The following is a 13,114-nucleotide window of genomic DNA, read 5'->3' as shown; positions in this document are numbered from 1 at the left end:
AGGAAAATATTGACCGTTTTTGATGTGGGAAACAAAGGCAGAAGAAAGATTATTTAATTTCCTACTACTTAGAGTCCATTGACAAGTCCTTGAAACAGGCAGAGTGACATTCCTCTGAGGACTCAACTGCCTCGATGTAAATATTTTGGTAAGGGCAAAAGGCAACCTTAACCCAACCCTCCAGGATTCTGTAAGTCTACTTTAATTATAAAAGTTCCTTTGGAGACTTCTTTTATCTCTATCCCCCAAGATACCTGTGGGCAATCGTTCCCCAAGCATATGACCCACTGATATACATCTGAAGGGTCTCATGACTAAGGTTTACTAGACAGTAGTAAATGACCCTTTCCCCAACAATAGCTAGCCCCCTCAGGTCCTGGAAACCTTGCTTCCAAATTCCTTAGAGACTTACACTATCCTTAATCCTCTCCCAACTTGAAAGCATATAATGGGCCACTCCTTATGACCGCAGTGCAGCTCTTTCTGCCCATGGGTCCTGTCCCTGGGCTTTAATAAAACCACTTTTTGCACCAAAGACATCTCAAGAATTCTTTTCTGGCTGTTGGCTTCGAACCCTAACATTTTTCCTACATAAGTTTTCACTAGATAAAAGTGAGAATTGTGCAGCAAAACCAACATAAGCAAGATTAGAAGACAAATGACAAAATAGGAAAAAAGTTTGCAATATTTAATGGTCAAAGGGTTCAAATCTTACTTCGTAAAGAACTGCTATAAAATCAACAAGAAGACGACAAATTTTTTGAAAAAATAGGCAAAGTTCTTAGCAGGTAGTAATTCTCAATAGAAAAAAAAAATGGCTATAAAAAGGTTATTCAAATACACTAACAATGAAAGAAATACAAATCACTCTTCCCATTAGATTGAAAATTAAAAAGATAAAGCCCCAGTGTTGGAGACAGTAGGAAAAAGGGGATCTATTCATATACTGTTGATGGGAATGTAAAATAGTATAATCTTTCTATAGGGTAATTTGGTAATATATAGTAAAATTTTAAATGTGCATTGCTTCTGACACAGCAATTTTAAGGAATTTAGTCAAGGGAAATAATAGAGTGACAAGGATATTTACTGTGTTTTAAAGATTTTATTTTTTTTTTAAGATTTTATTTAGGTATTTGACAAAGAGAGAGAGTACACACAAGCAGGGGGAGCAGCAGAGGGAGAGGGAGAAGCTGGCTGCCTGCTGGACGGGGAGCCAGATGCAGGACTCAATCACACGACTCTGGGATCAAGACCTGAGGGGAAGGCAGATGCTTAACTGACTGAGCCACCCAGGTGCCCTTTACTGTGTTCTTCAAAGAAGAGAAAAATTACCCAAATGTTCTAAGAAGGGAGTTGGCAAAATAAATTATTGTACATTCACACAATAAAAATGATGTAGCCATGGGAGAAAGTAGATCTGTAAGTGTTGTAGTGGAAAAATGCCTATATGTTAAATGGGGGGAAGAAACCAAAAAAGGTTACCAAAAGCAGGTTTGGCACTAGTTGTATTCAGCTCATTGAGCTCCAAAGATCAAAGTCCAAGGCACCTGGGTGGCTCAGTCGGTAAAGTGTCTGCCTTCAGCTTAGGTCAGTGGGATTGAACCTCACCATGGGCTCTCTGTTCAGCGGGGAGCCTGCTTCTTCCTTTCCCTCTGTCTGCAGCTCCCCCTGCTTGTGCACTTGCGTGCGCTCTCTCTGCCAAATAAATAAATAAAATCTTATTAAAAAAAAACCCACCAAACCAAAACAAAGATCAAAGTCCTTGGGCTTCAAAAACCCTGGATCAAGGTTGTGCACAATGAGGGAGGAGGCTGGCCCTGAGCCTAGTGTGGGGGTGGGGATTTCTCCAGCTCTCCCGCATCCACGACAGCCCAAGAGCCGGATCCCCGCATTGGAACCCAGATTTCCTTCTCTGGCCAGAGTGTGGGTGAAGGTTAAAGCCCTGGGTACTTACTGGTGCCGTTCCTACTTCATTAGGGTAAGAAGGTGACCTCTCTGAGCTCTGTTAGTGCTACGCTTTGGAAATCTGTTTACCTTTTTCTAAGGAATCCAGCAGATAAGCCTTTACTATAAGGCTGCTCTTTCAGTCATAGACCAGCTATAGCCAGAACACATGCCTTGGTTGTGTCCTGTTGAGTCCATTTCTGAGGGGCAAGAGGATCATGAGATTTCAGGGTCCCTAATAATACAATAGTAGGGTTTTTTCTTTTGTTTTGTTTTGTTTTTTTTTAAGAGTACAAGCAGGGAGAAGAGGCTCAATCCCAGGGCCCTGGGACCATGACCTGAGCCGAAGGCAGATGCCCAATGGACTGAGCCGCTCAGGCGCCCCAATACTAGGTAGTTGATAAACACGAAGCATCATATGAGCCTGGGCTTCCAGTAAGATCCTAGGAAGCAAAATAGTTTCTTCATTTGGTAAAATACTTTAGGATCTGAACATTGGACAGACAAGCTATTATAACTTAAATGACCAATTAGTAGCTAATTAGAACTCTGGAACTCCCAGGCTAGGCCTCTCTGGAAACCCTCTTGAGACTGAAGTAGAAAATCCAGTGTGTTAACACTTACTGATCAAAAATATCCTCCAGTGAAAGTCTCCACACTGGCATTTCCCACCTGAGGTATTAGGGCCCCAATTCTAACACTCTAAACAATGCCTGTCCTTTTCCCCCGCCTCGGAAAGGAGGAGGACAGAAGTCACAGTGCAGTTCTCAGGCCCAGATTAGTTCCACTACTGTCAGCAGTTCTGGGCCACCATCCAGACCAGAGTGGCTCCGGTTGGCTTAGTTTTCAGTGGAGCTGACTCATAATGCTCTCTGCCCTACCCGCCCCCCCCAGGGAACTCAGAAAGTAATATTAAGTATGTGGGAAGGCTGTTTTTTTATTTTATTTTATATTTAATCTTGTCAGCCTGTGGCAGAGAACAGCAGTAACCTCAGTTCTTGAAAGTGGGGAAACTGTGACATTAACTCAGCAAATACCTACTTGTTTAACACTTTCTCTGCTGTTGACATGAATAAGGAACTTGCACATGTATGACAGACATAGGTGAGTGGGGTGATGGCAGGATTCCATCAACTTTCTGGCTCCATCTTGGTCCCCTTTGCATCTTCATGACACTAAAAAATAAGATCACTAAACGTGTGGCTAGCCACCTGAGAGCAATTCCTTCTGCCTGCGGCATTCATGCATTTATTCAACATTCACTGAGCATCAACTGCTTTCAGGCCAAGTGCTGGATTCTGGAGGTGAAGAGGTAAAGATGTGGCCCTGCCCTCAAGGAATGGACAGTCCGATGCAGTGGTTCTCAATCCGTTTTCTCTTATATGCTATGGGATACTTGCTACCATCATATCTTTGACTTGCTAAGATCATGGTCCATGGCGGGGAAGGTGGGGGCAGGCAGGAAAAATAAATGATCAATAATTATGAAATGATGTGATAGGTACTATCTGTAATAGAAATAAACACAGAGCACAGGGTATGGTGGAAAGAAGGAAGGAACCTCCTGCGGAAGAGGAAGGAGCACTGAAAATCAGATTAGGAATGGGGGGGTTGTCAGGAAAGGTGTCCCAAAATGGTGACACTTGAACCCAGTTTTGAGAGAGAAACAAGTGTTAAGCAAATAAGAATCTGTGGAAAAAAAAAAAAAAGAATGTGTGAATAGGATGTGGGAGATCTGTAACATTATGGTACACCCAGGGATTACACAATTTTTTGTTTGTTTGTTTTTAAGATTCTATTTATTTATTTATTTGACAGAGAGAAAGCACAAGCAGGGGGAGCGGCAGGCAGAGGGAGAAGCAGGCTGTCCACTGAGCAGGAGCCTGATGTGGCACTTGATCCCAGGACCCTGGGATCATGACCTGAGCCAAAGGCAGACGCTCAGTGACTGAGCCACCCTGGTGCCCCTACGCACAGTTCTTTATGGTTAGAACAATACGGAGGGAGGAGGGACAAGATGTCAGATGGTGGAGGGTGTGTCAGGATAAGGAACACTATGCTGAACAGTATGCTAAGCTACAATGCTCTGGGGAGATCATCAGCAGGGGTTTGGAAATCACAGAAGGAAACATCTAGGGAAATGGGTCTGTTTAAGTTGAGGAGAAGACTTAGGGGAGATAAACCTTCTGGTTTATAGCATGTACAGGCTTTTTATTCTGTGTTCCCTCAGAATTAGAAAAGGCCAACTTTGGGGGCACCTGGGTGGCTCAGTCAGTTAAGTTGATGGATTCTTGATCTCAATTCAGGTCTTGATCTCAGGGTTGTGAGTTCAAGCCCTGGCTTGACGAACCATACATGAAGAGCTGGTTCTGGGCAGGGTACCAGACTTCCGGTAGCCTCTTTGATGAGGCGCCCAAACTGTTCAACCATATGGGATGGCCCTGCCTCCTATCTCACTCTGGTCTTAAGAGTTCTCAGATTAGGGTCTACTTTCAGCCTGAAGTTCCTCTGGGGAAGGTAGAAGGAGAGAATGTGGAGATGCTTCTAGTTGCAGAATTATGGCTTACAGAGGGCTGAGGGAACTTATATGACTAAGGGTGCCATGAAAGGCAGGATCCCAACTTGTGGTTAGAGGTGTGGTTGAGGCTAGGAGTGAATCAGTGAAGCCTTCTTGCCCAAAGGCCTGAAAGCTCTCCTTTTCCATCTGTATGCTTTCTCATAGCCTTTTGTCCTTTGTCTCCGTTTCTTTCCCATCTGTCAGTGGCAGAGTGGCCCTCAGAAGAACAAGCCAAAGAGTCATTAGAATGGGTGTGAGACTTTCTAGTCTCAATATCATCAGGCTCCTAATTGCAATGCTTCTGACAGTCAAGGCACTCTTCTGGAAGCTTTAGCCAAGATATCTAGAAGTAAAGTATGAATACATGAAAGAAGTAAATTATTTTTTTCCCTGCTTCCAAGCAGAGAAGACCCTACCAGCCAGGACAAATGGGCCAGAAGGTTAGATAGGCTAGGACTCCTCAAATATTTATTTGACTTTCTCTAGATCAACCTGGGAAAATTTTGTCTCCCAGGGCACATTTGGTAATGGGGGGGTGCGGTTTGCGACTGGCATCTAGAGGGCAAGGTATCGCTAAACATCCCATTATGCACTGGACAGCCCCCGACCCTCCTAAAAAAGAATTCTCAAACTCAAAATGTTGATAGCACTGATGTTGGAAATAACAGCTAAATGCTTATGTTTATAAGGATTTGGTTTTGGGGTGGGTAAAAAAAAGATGTGAGCGGTAGTCCTTGAAGCATCAAATGGCTAGAGGTAGAAGCCCATTTTAATTGTATAAACATAGGTTGCAAGTCTGCTATTAGTCTAGCTTACTGCAATGCCATGGTGGACCCATGGGCACTTCCTCTTTAATGCTCTGATCTTGACTATACCTGTGCATTCATCCAGTTCTCCTAAAAATGGGGAGACGGAAGATGGAGAAAGGGAAGAAAAATCAACACTTTGACTATTTTTCTAGTTAGGTGTGGGAGGGTGAAAATTGGAGTTTAAAATTGAGTTTAATATCTTAAATATATACAGCAGCTCAGTATAAAACAGGACAATGACAGAAGAATAATAAATACCAAATCATACTTGATTTTAAAGTTGGAATCTGGGAGGCCTGGGTGGCTCTGTTGGTTGAGCATCTGCCTTCAGCTCAGGTCATGGTCCCAGGCCTGGGATCGAGCCCTGCATCGGGCTCCCTGCTCAGCGGAGAGTCTGCTAGTCTGCTTCTCCCTCTCCCTCTGCTGCTCCCTGTTTGTACTCTCTCTCTCTGTGTCAAATAAATAAATATCTAAAAAAAATAAAATAAAAAATAAAGTTGGAATCTAAAACTATAGGAATTGGGATGTCAGATTTTTTTAAAGATTTTATTTATTTATTTATTTATTTGAGAGAGAGAGCACAAGCAGGGGGAGCAGCAGAGGGAGAGGGAGAAGCAGGCTCCCCTCTGAGCAAAGAACCCAACGTGGGGCTTCTGGGATCATGACCTGAGTCGAAGGCAGATGCTTAACGGACTGATTCACCCAGCCGCTCCCAATAGTAGGTACTTGATAAACACTAAGCATCATATGAGCCTGGGCTTCCAGTAAGATCCTAGGAAGCAAAATAGTTTCTTCATTTGGTAAAATATTTTAGGATCTGAACATTGGACAGACAAGCTATTATTACTTAAATGACTGAGCCACCCAGGCACCCCAGGATGTCAGATTTGTAAAAATAAAAATGAGTAAATGTCAATGTAGTGTCAGAAACAAGTTCAAATAAAGATTAGGTAATAAGCTAATTAAATTCATTAGTTTTTATTTATTTATTAAAAATTTTCATGTACTTATTTAAAAGATTTTTTTTTTAAAGATTTTATTTATTTATTCGACAGAGATAGAGACAGCCAGCGAGAGAGGGAACACAAGCAGGGGGAGGGGGANNNNGGGAGAGGAAGAAGCAGGCTCACAGCAGAGGAGCCCGACGTGGGGCTCGATCCCATAACGCCGGGATCATGCCCTGAGCCGAAGGCAGACGCCCAACCGCTGTGCCACCCAGGCGCCCCTAATTTTTTAAAGATTTTATTTTATTTATTTGACAGAGAAAGAGAGAGAGACAGCGAGAGAGGGAACACAAGCAGATGGAGTGGGAGAGGAAGAAGCAGGCTTCCCGCTGAGCAGGGAGCCTGATGCAGGGCTGGATCCCAGGACTCTGGGATCATGACCTGAGCCGAATGCAGACGCTTAACAAGTGAGCCACCCAGGTACCCCTAAATTCATTAGTTTTTAAAGAAAAATTTTGGGGGGAGGCAGAGAGAGTGGGAGAAGGAGAAGATCTCAAGCAGACTCCCTGCTGAGCATGGAGCCCGATCTATCTCAAAACCCTGAAATCATGACCTGAGCTGAAAACAAGAGTCACTCAACAACTGAGCCACCCAGGTGCCCCAAATTCATTAGTTTTTTTTTTTTTTTTTGATGGACTCAAATGATGGGTTGGAGCCAAGCCAACAAATTTTGACACAGATGATGATGATGATGATGATGATGATGGTGATGGTAGTAATAAGAATGATTACTGTTTAGAACTTACTCTGTAAGAGATAACTCTGTCACACCATTTTCACAAGGAGAAAATGAAGGCTGAGGGGAGTTACATGAGATCTCAGTTATCTGTGTTTGTGTAATAAACAAAACCGGAACTCAGTGAGCAAGCCAAGGCAGGGAGACAGTTCTTGTATTCTATATGAGTAATACCATAATTCTATGCTGAATTGCTGCCCCCCTTCTAGGGGTCATGGACAGCCCAGAGAGCACCAGTATAAGCACCTGGAAGTCAATTATCATAGAAATGTTCAAGTCAAGGCCCAGGGACTATTATGCCTACTGAAGAAGAGATTCTGGTAATGGGTAGAAGGTTGGATGTTAAGCTCCATGTTTAGTGCAGGGCACAGAGGGCAGGGCCTAGAATAGTACATGGCACATTCTGGGAACTTAATTTTAAATTAGTTAACTGTGGTTTTTTCCAACTCTGAAAGTCTAGGGCTCTATATTTTTTGAGGAGATAACAGTTCATAAGTAAATATTAATCATGCAAGTAACCAAAGGTTCTAATATATATCACTTCATGAAAGGTCTGCTATACTGAAAACATTACTACAAATAGGGTTGCTGTGTTACCGAATTCCGGGGTCCTGTTCATGGAGAACATAAAGTGAATATCACCCCCTAAAGCTGTGTGACACAGAGGCCCTTATTGTAAATAGAAAGCAAGTTTAGTAAAACAAATTGCCACCTTTAGCGAAGGTAGAAGATAAAAACAGTATCGGGCTTTTTCTAGTGTTTCAACATGCTTACATGGCCACATTCAGAATCCTACATTTTTTTTTTTTCAAATTCCATCAAGGTCAGTCACTCTAGTTGGCTATCCAATATCCTTCTCCCTTCCTTTCTTCCTAACAGAATCTCAGTTTTATTAGGAGTGGTAACATGCCTAACTAATAGACACATTTCCAGCCTCCCTTATAGCTAGGAACAGCCATGTGACATAGTTCTGGGAAATAGGTAAACTGAGAGTTTCTGGGAGTGCTTTGCTTCCTCATTATAGTCCCTGTCCCCTTCTGGCTTTCTTGTCCTTCTCCCTGGAATACAGTTAGGTATACAGTTGGAAGTAAAGCGGACATTTTGTGACTATAAAGTAATCATAGGAATAAAAGCTGTATGCTAGGGGTTTGGGTACAGAAAGTTCAAAGAAGTCTGTGTTGGGGGGTGCCTGGATGGCTCAGTCGTTAAGCATCTGCCTTTGGCTCAGGGCGTGATCCCAGGGTCCTGGGATCGAGCCCCTCATCAGGCTCCTCCACTGGTAGCCTGCATCTTCCTCTCCCACTCCCCCTGCTTGTGTTCCCTCTCTCGCTGGCTGTCTCTCTTGGTCAAATAAATAAATAAAATCTTTAAAAAAAAAAAGTGTCTGACTTCAGCTCAGGTCATGATCCCAGGGTCCTGGGATCAAGCCCCGAATTGGGCTCCAGGCTCAGCAAGGAGTCCACTTGTCCCTCTGCCCGTACCCCCACTTGTACTCTCTCTCTCAAGTAAATAAATAAAATCTTTTTTAAAATGGGAAAAATTAATCCCCTATTTGGTTAAGCTTATTCTTTGAGTTTGAACTGTTACTTGCAGCTGTGTTCAATTCTAAGCGACATCATCTTAGATAGTAGTTTTTCTCAAATTGGTATCTGTAGGCCTTTGTGTGTCCCAAATATAATTTTATAAATTGAATTCTTATAAATTTAAGGATTCAGGTGTTCTCTAAGAACTGTTAAACGTAATGTTTTTCATTTAGTGATGATTTAAGTGGGTTTTTTTTAGTATTTATTTATTTATTAAAAGATTTTATTTATTTATTTGAGAGAGAGTGAAAGAGTGCACAGGGGAAGAGGGAGAGGGAGAGAAGGAGACTGCCTGCTGAGCAGAGAGCCCGGCGTGGGGCTCCGTCCCAGGAACCTGAGATCATGACCTGAGCCAAAGGCAGATGCCTAACCGACCAAGCCACCCAGTCGCCCCTAGGATTTATTTATTTATTTGAGAGAGAGCACAAGCAGGAGGGGCAGAGGGAGAGAGAATCCCAAGCAGATTCTGTGCTGAGTGAGCGTGGAGCTCTACAGGGGGCTGGATCTCACAACCCTGAGATCTCGAGACCTGAGCCGAACACCGAGACTGACACTTAACCCACTGTGCCACCCAGGCACCCCTTAGTGATAATTTAAAAAATAAAAATAAACATGTTCTGAATCATCCGGATGTCCTCATAACAGAGTGCTGCCCTGTGATTTTGATTACCATGATTGTTGTTTGTTTGTTTTTTTTTAAAGACTTTATTTACTTGACAGAGAGAGAGACGCACAGCGAGAGAGGGAACACAAGCAGGGGGAGTGGGAGAGGGAGAAGCAGGCTTCCCACTGAGCAGGAAGTCCGATGCAGGGCTCGATCCCAAGACCCTGGGATCATGACCTGAGCCGAAGACTCGGCCCAACAGACCGAGCCACCCAGGAGCCCCTTGATTACCATGATTGTATTTATTATTACAATTACAAGAAAGCATTTAGCTTTAATGGTGTATAGGTTTTCCGTTAATGGTTTATAGGTTTAACTTTAATGCTTTATAAATTTATAATAGGCTGTCATTAGGTTAGCAACTCCAAATGCTAAAATGATCACTGTTGCGGGACATTTGCTTTATACTCCTACTGAATTACCTTACCTGCAGTATCTAGTAGGAAGAAGCGGCAATGGCTGTTCATGAATCAGTTTACTGTGCTTACCATAGCAACTCATTTCAGCGATATAACTAATAGTTTGTTAAGTGAAGACCAGATGACGTCAAACAACACCTTAGGAACAAAGGTTTCATGATAGTTTAAACAGAGAACGGTGGTGGGAGAATTGAGTCACCGTAACAAGGTGTAGGCAATTATAGGCATGCAGAACCCAGGAAGAAATGTACAATAGCATTAAGGCCATATTCTGGGAGGGTATGGCTTGCAACAATCTCATCTTGTATATTTCTTTTTTTCCCCCCATCTTGTATGTTTCAATTTGCAATAGTTCAGCAGCAAGCATAGTAGTAATTAACGAGGAAAACATTTTCATGAAACATTATTTTAAATTATTTTCAATATTGCATCCTGGGGCAATATTGAAATATTAAGTATTAAATAGTCTGAATGAAAAAAATGAAATAAAATTAATGAAAGTTAAATGATTAAATTTGATAAATCAACCCAACACTGGAGTTCCTCAAGAGTAGTTTTCCTTTCACAAGGAACTTCATGTTACTAATGTTTGAGAATACTATTTTAATAGGTGGAGGGAGCCAGATCGTCTGAAAAACTGAGCTTGGAACCCGTACTTCACCCAACAAAGAGCCATACTTACTTGAATTGGCAGAGAATAAATTTAAGGGCCTCACTTCTAAGAAATAGAGCAAAGTATGATTCATGCAAGCATTTTTTCAGTAACTGCCCTGACACCAAACAATTCTTCTTACAGAGCCCCACCTAACACCTTCAGCAACCAGCAATTTAGTAACAAATACATATCTTTTTGCTTTAAAGGATTTTAGAGAAAACTTACTAAGTAAATTTCATAGGTGGCAGCTTGTGTGTCTACTATTTGACTTCTAAAACATTCCTTTTTGTTGCTGTTACCCTTTCCCAGGTGCAGGAAATTTCCATGCTGATGGTGGGGACCAAAGGAAATTATTCTTGGTAGAAACAGTCCATCTTCACGAGTGACCCTTCAGCCACAAAATGCTATTCTTTTTGAGTTGCCTTTAATTGCTTTTGTCCTTTCTCCTGCTCTCATAGAAATTCTCTGAGATCCTGGTTTTGGCTTACCTTTCTCCACAGGATTTCATTTACTTTCACGGATTCAAGTATCTCTGATACTGTCTGTGATGTCAACAAATATAATTCATTAATTTATTTAACAAATACCTGTTGTACCTATCATGTGATAAGGACCATGCTACTAAGGTTTTTTTTGTTTTTTTTTTTAAGATTTTATGTGTTTATTTGAGAGAGCGAGAGGTAGAGAGCAGACGCAGGGAGAGCAGCAGAGGCAGAGGGAGAAGCAGACTCCCCACTGAGCAGGAAGTTTGATGCCAGGCTTGATTCCAGGACCCTGGGATCATGACCTGAGCCAAAGGCAGACAATACTTAACCGACTGAGCCACCCAGGCACCCCCATGCTGTTAAGTATTGATGAGCAAGACAGGCACAAGTTTCCACATTTTCAGCTTCCTACTGACCATCTCCTCATGGAATCCTTTTTTTTTTTTTTTAATTTATTTATGTGACAGAGAGACAGACAGCAAGAGAGGGAACACAGCAGGGGAGTGGGAGAGGAAGAAGCAGGCTCCCAGTGGAGGACCCCGATGTGGGACTCGATCGCAGAATGCCGGGATCACGCCCTGAGCCGAAGGTAGACGCTTAACGACTGCGCTACCCAGGCGCCCCTCTTGGAATCCTAAATTCAGTATGCCCCAAAGTAGGGTCTTTACCATCTCCTCCAAACCCTGTTTCACTGCGTATCTGTGAGTTGTACCACACTTTGCCTAATTCCCCTGGGATTCATCCTTGACTCCTCTCTTTCAGTTCCTATATTTGATGCCCAGATTTTGAAAACTGCTGTCTAATCCCATCTCTTCATGGTCAGAACTACTGCCTTCACTTAGGCTCTCCACCTCTTTTCCCTGGTCATGGCAATAGCTTCCTTATTTGTCTCCCTATCCCACATCTTGGTCTCCTAAACCTATTCTCTCTGCAGCTGCCAGAATGATCAATAATACAACCCAATGTGGACATTCTCCTATTTAAAATTCTGAATTTCTTTCTATACTTACATTTTAAATTTACCTGTTGAGATAAAATTTGAACTCCTTAGCCTGGCTTATGGAATACATCATAACCAATCTGTGTTATCTCTAGCCTTTGGCATTTACATTCTACTACTAGTGAACTTTTTGTACTTCCCCAAACACATTATATATTTTTTAAAGATTTTATTTATTTATTTGACAGAGATCGAGACAGCCAGCAGAGAGGGAACACAAGCAGGGGGAGTGGGAGAGGAAGCAGCAGGCTCATAGCGGAGGAGCCTGACGTGGGGCTCGATCCCATAATGCTGGGATCACGCCCTGAGCCGAAGGCAGATGCTCAACCGCTGTGCCACCCAGGCGCCCCTCAAACACATTATATTGTCTCCTACTTCTTTTGCTGTTTTCTGTGCTTGAACTCATCTCTCTCACTTTTCTTCTCCTTAACTCTTTAGTGATCCTTCAAAATACCTGAAGAGATGGTGTACTAATCCTCCGTGCTGCTGATTCTCAAATCTATGTCTCCAGTGGTGATCTCTGGACACTGCTACCTGGATGTCATTTCGGTGTTCTTTACCGTACTATAAAGATAAACAAAACAGGTAAAATCCTTCCCAGACTACTGCTAAACAAGGAAGGACAAAGCGATGTATTTGTAAACCTAGAGGTACAGGTAGATACCAGTTCCTGTAGAAGGATAAAGAAGAAAGACCCTTGCCCCCATTTCCAAGTCTTTGCTGTTCTCTCAGGAAAAAGATTCCATAATCACTGACTTAGACAACAAGTGTTGAACAGATTTCTTCTCTTTTCAGAACTCTGTCCTGATATTTCAGTTTTTTATTTCCATGGAGAGAGGATACGCTGTTAAGATTTCCTTGGGCTAGGAGAACTCTTTTGGTTCTTGAATGAGACAAATAAGCCCAAGTGCCCCAGCCCAGGGCCTGGCAGGAGGAAGATACAATAAATGGTAATTTTTTTCTGCTTGAAGTAGGACTGTGTGTTGTTAGTTTAACCTGCCCATAGCAATAACCATCCACTATTAAGCTCTGAACTTCCACATTTCCCCTGATGCCTCTAGAAGGAAATCAATAATGGCCAAATAACTGTTCACCTCAGGCAGAGAAGGAAGGAAACAAACAAAAATCACTTATGTTGCTAGATACGATAAATGCCAAAAAATTTTGAGATGCTCTGCTAGCATGACACAGCACGTTCCCATTTCTTAGCCTGCTATATGTACCAGGGAGTTAACAGGATGGTGGCGGGGGGGGG

The sequence above is a fragment of the Ailuropoda melanoleuca genome, chromosome 2 (assembly GCF_002007445.2).
Source record: "Ailuropoda melanoleuca isolate Jingjing chromosome 2, ASM200744v2, whole genome shotgun sequence".
Lineage (NCBI taxonomy): Eukaryota > Metazoa > Chordata > Mammalia > Carnivora > Ursidae > Ailuropoda > Ailuropoda melanoleuca.
This window is presented reverse-complemented; position numbering follows the sequence as displayed.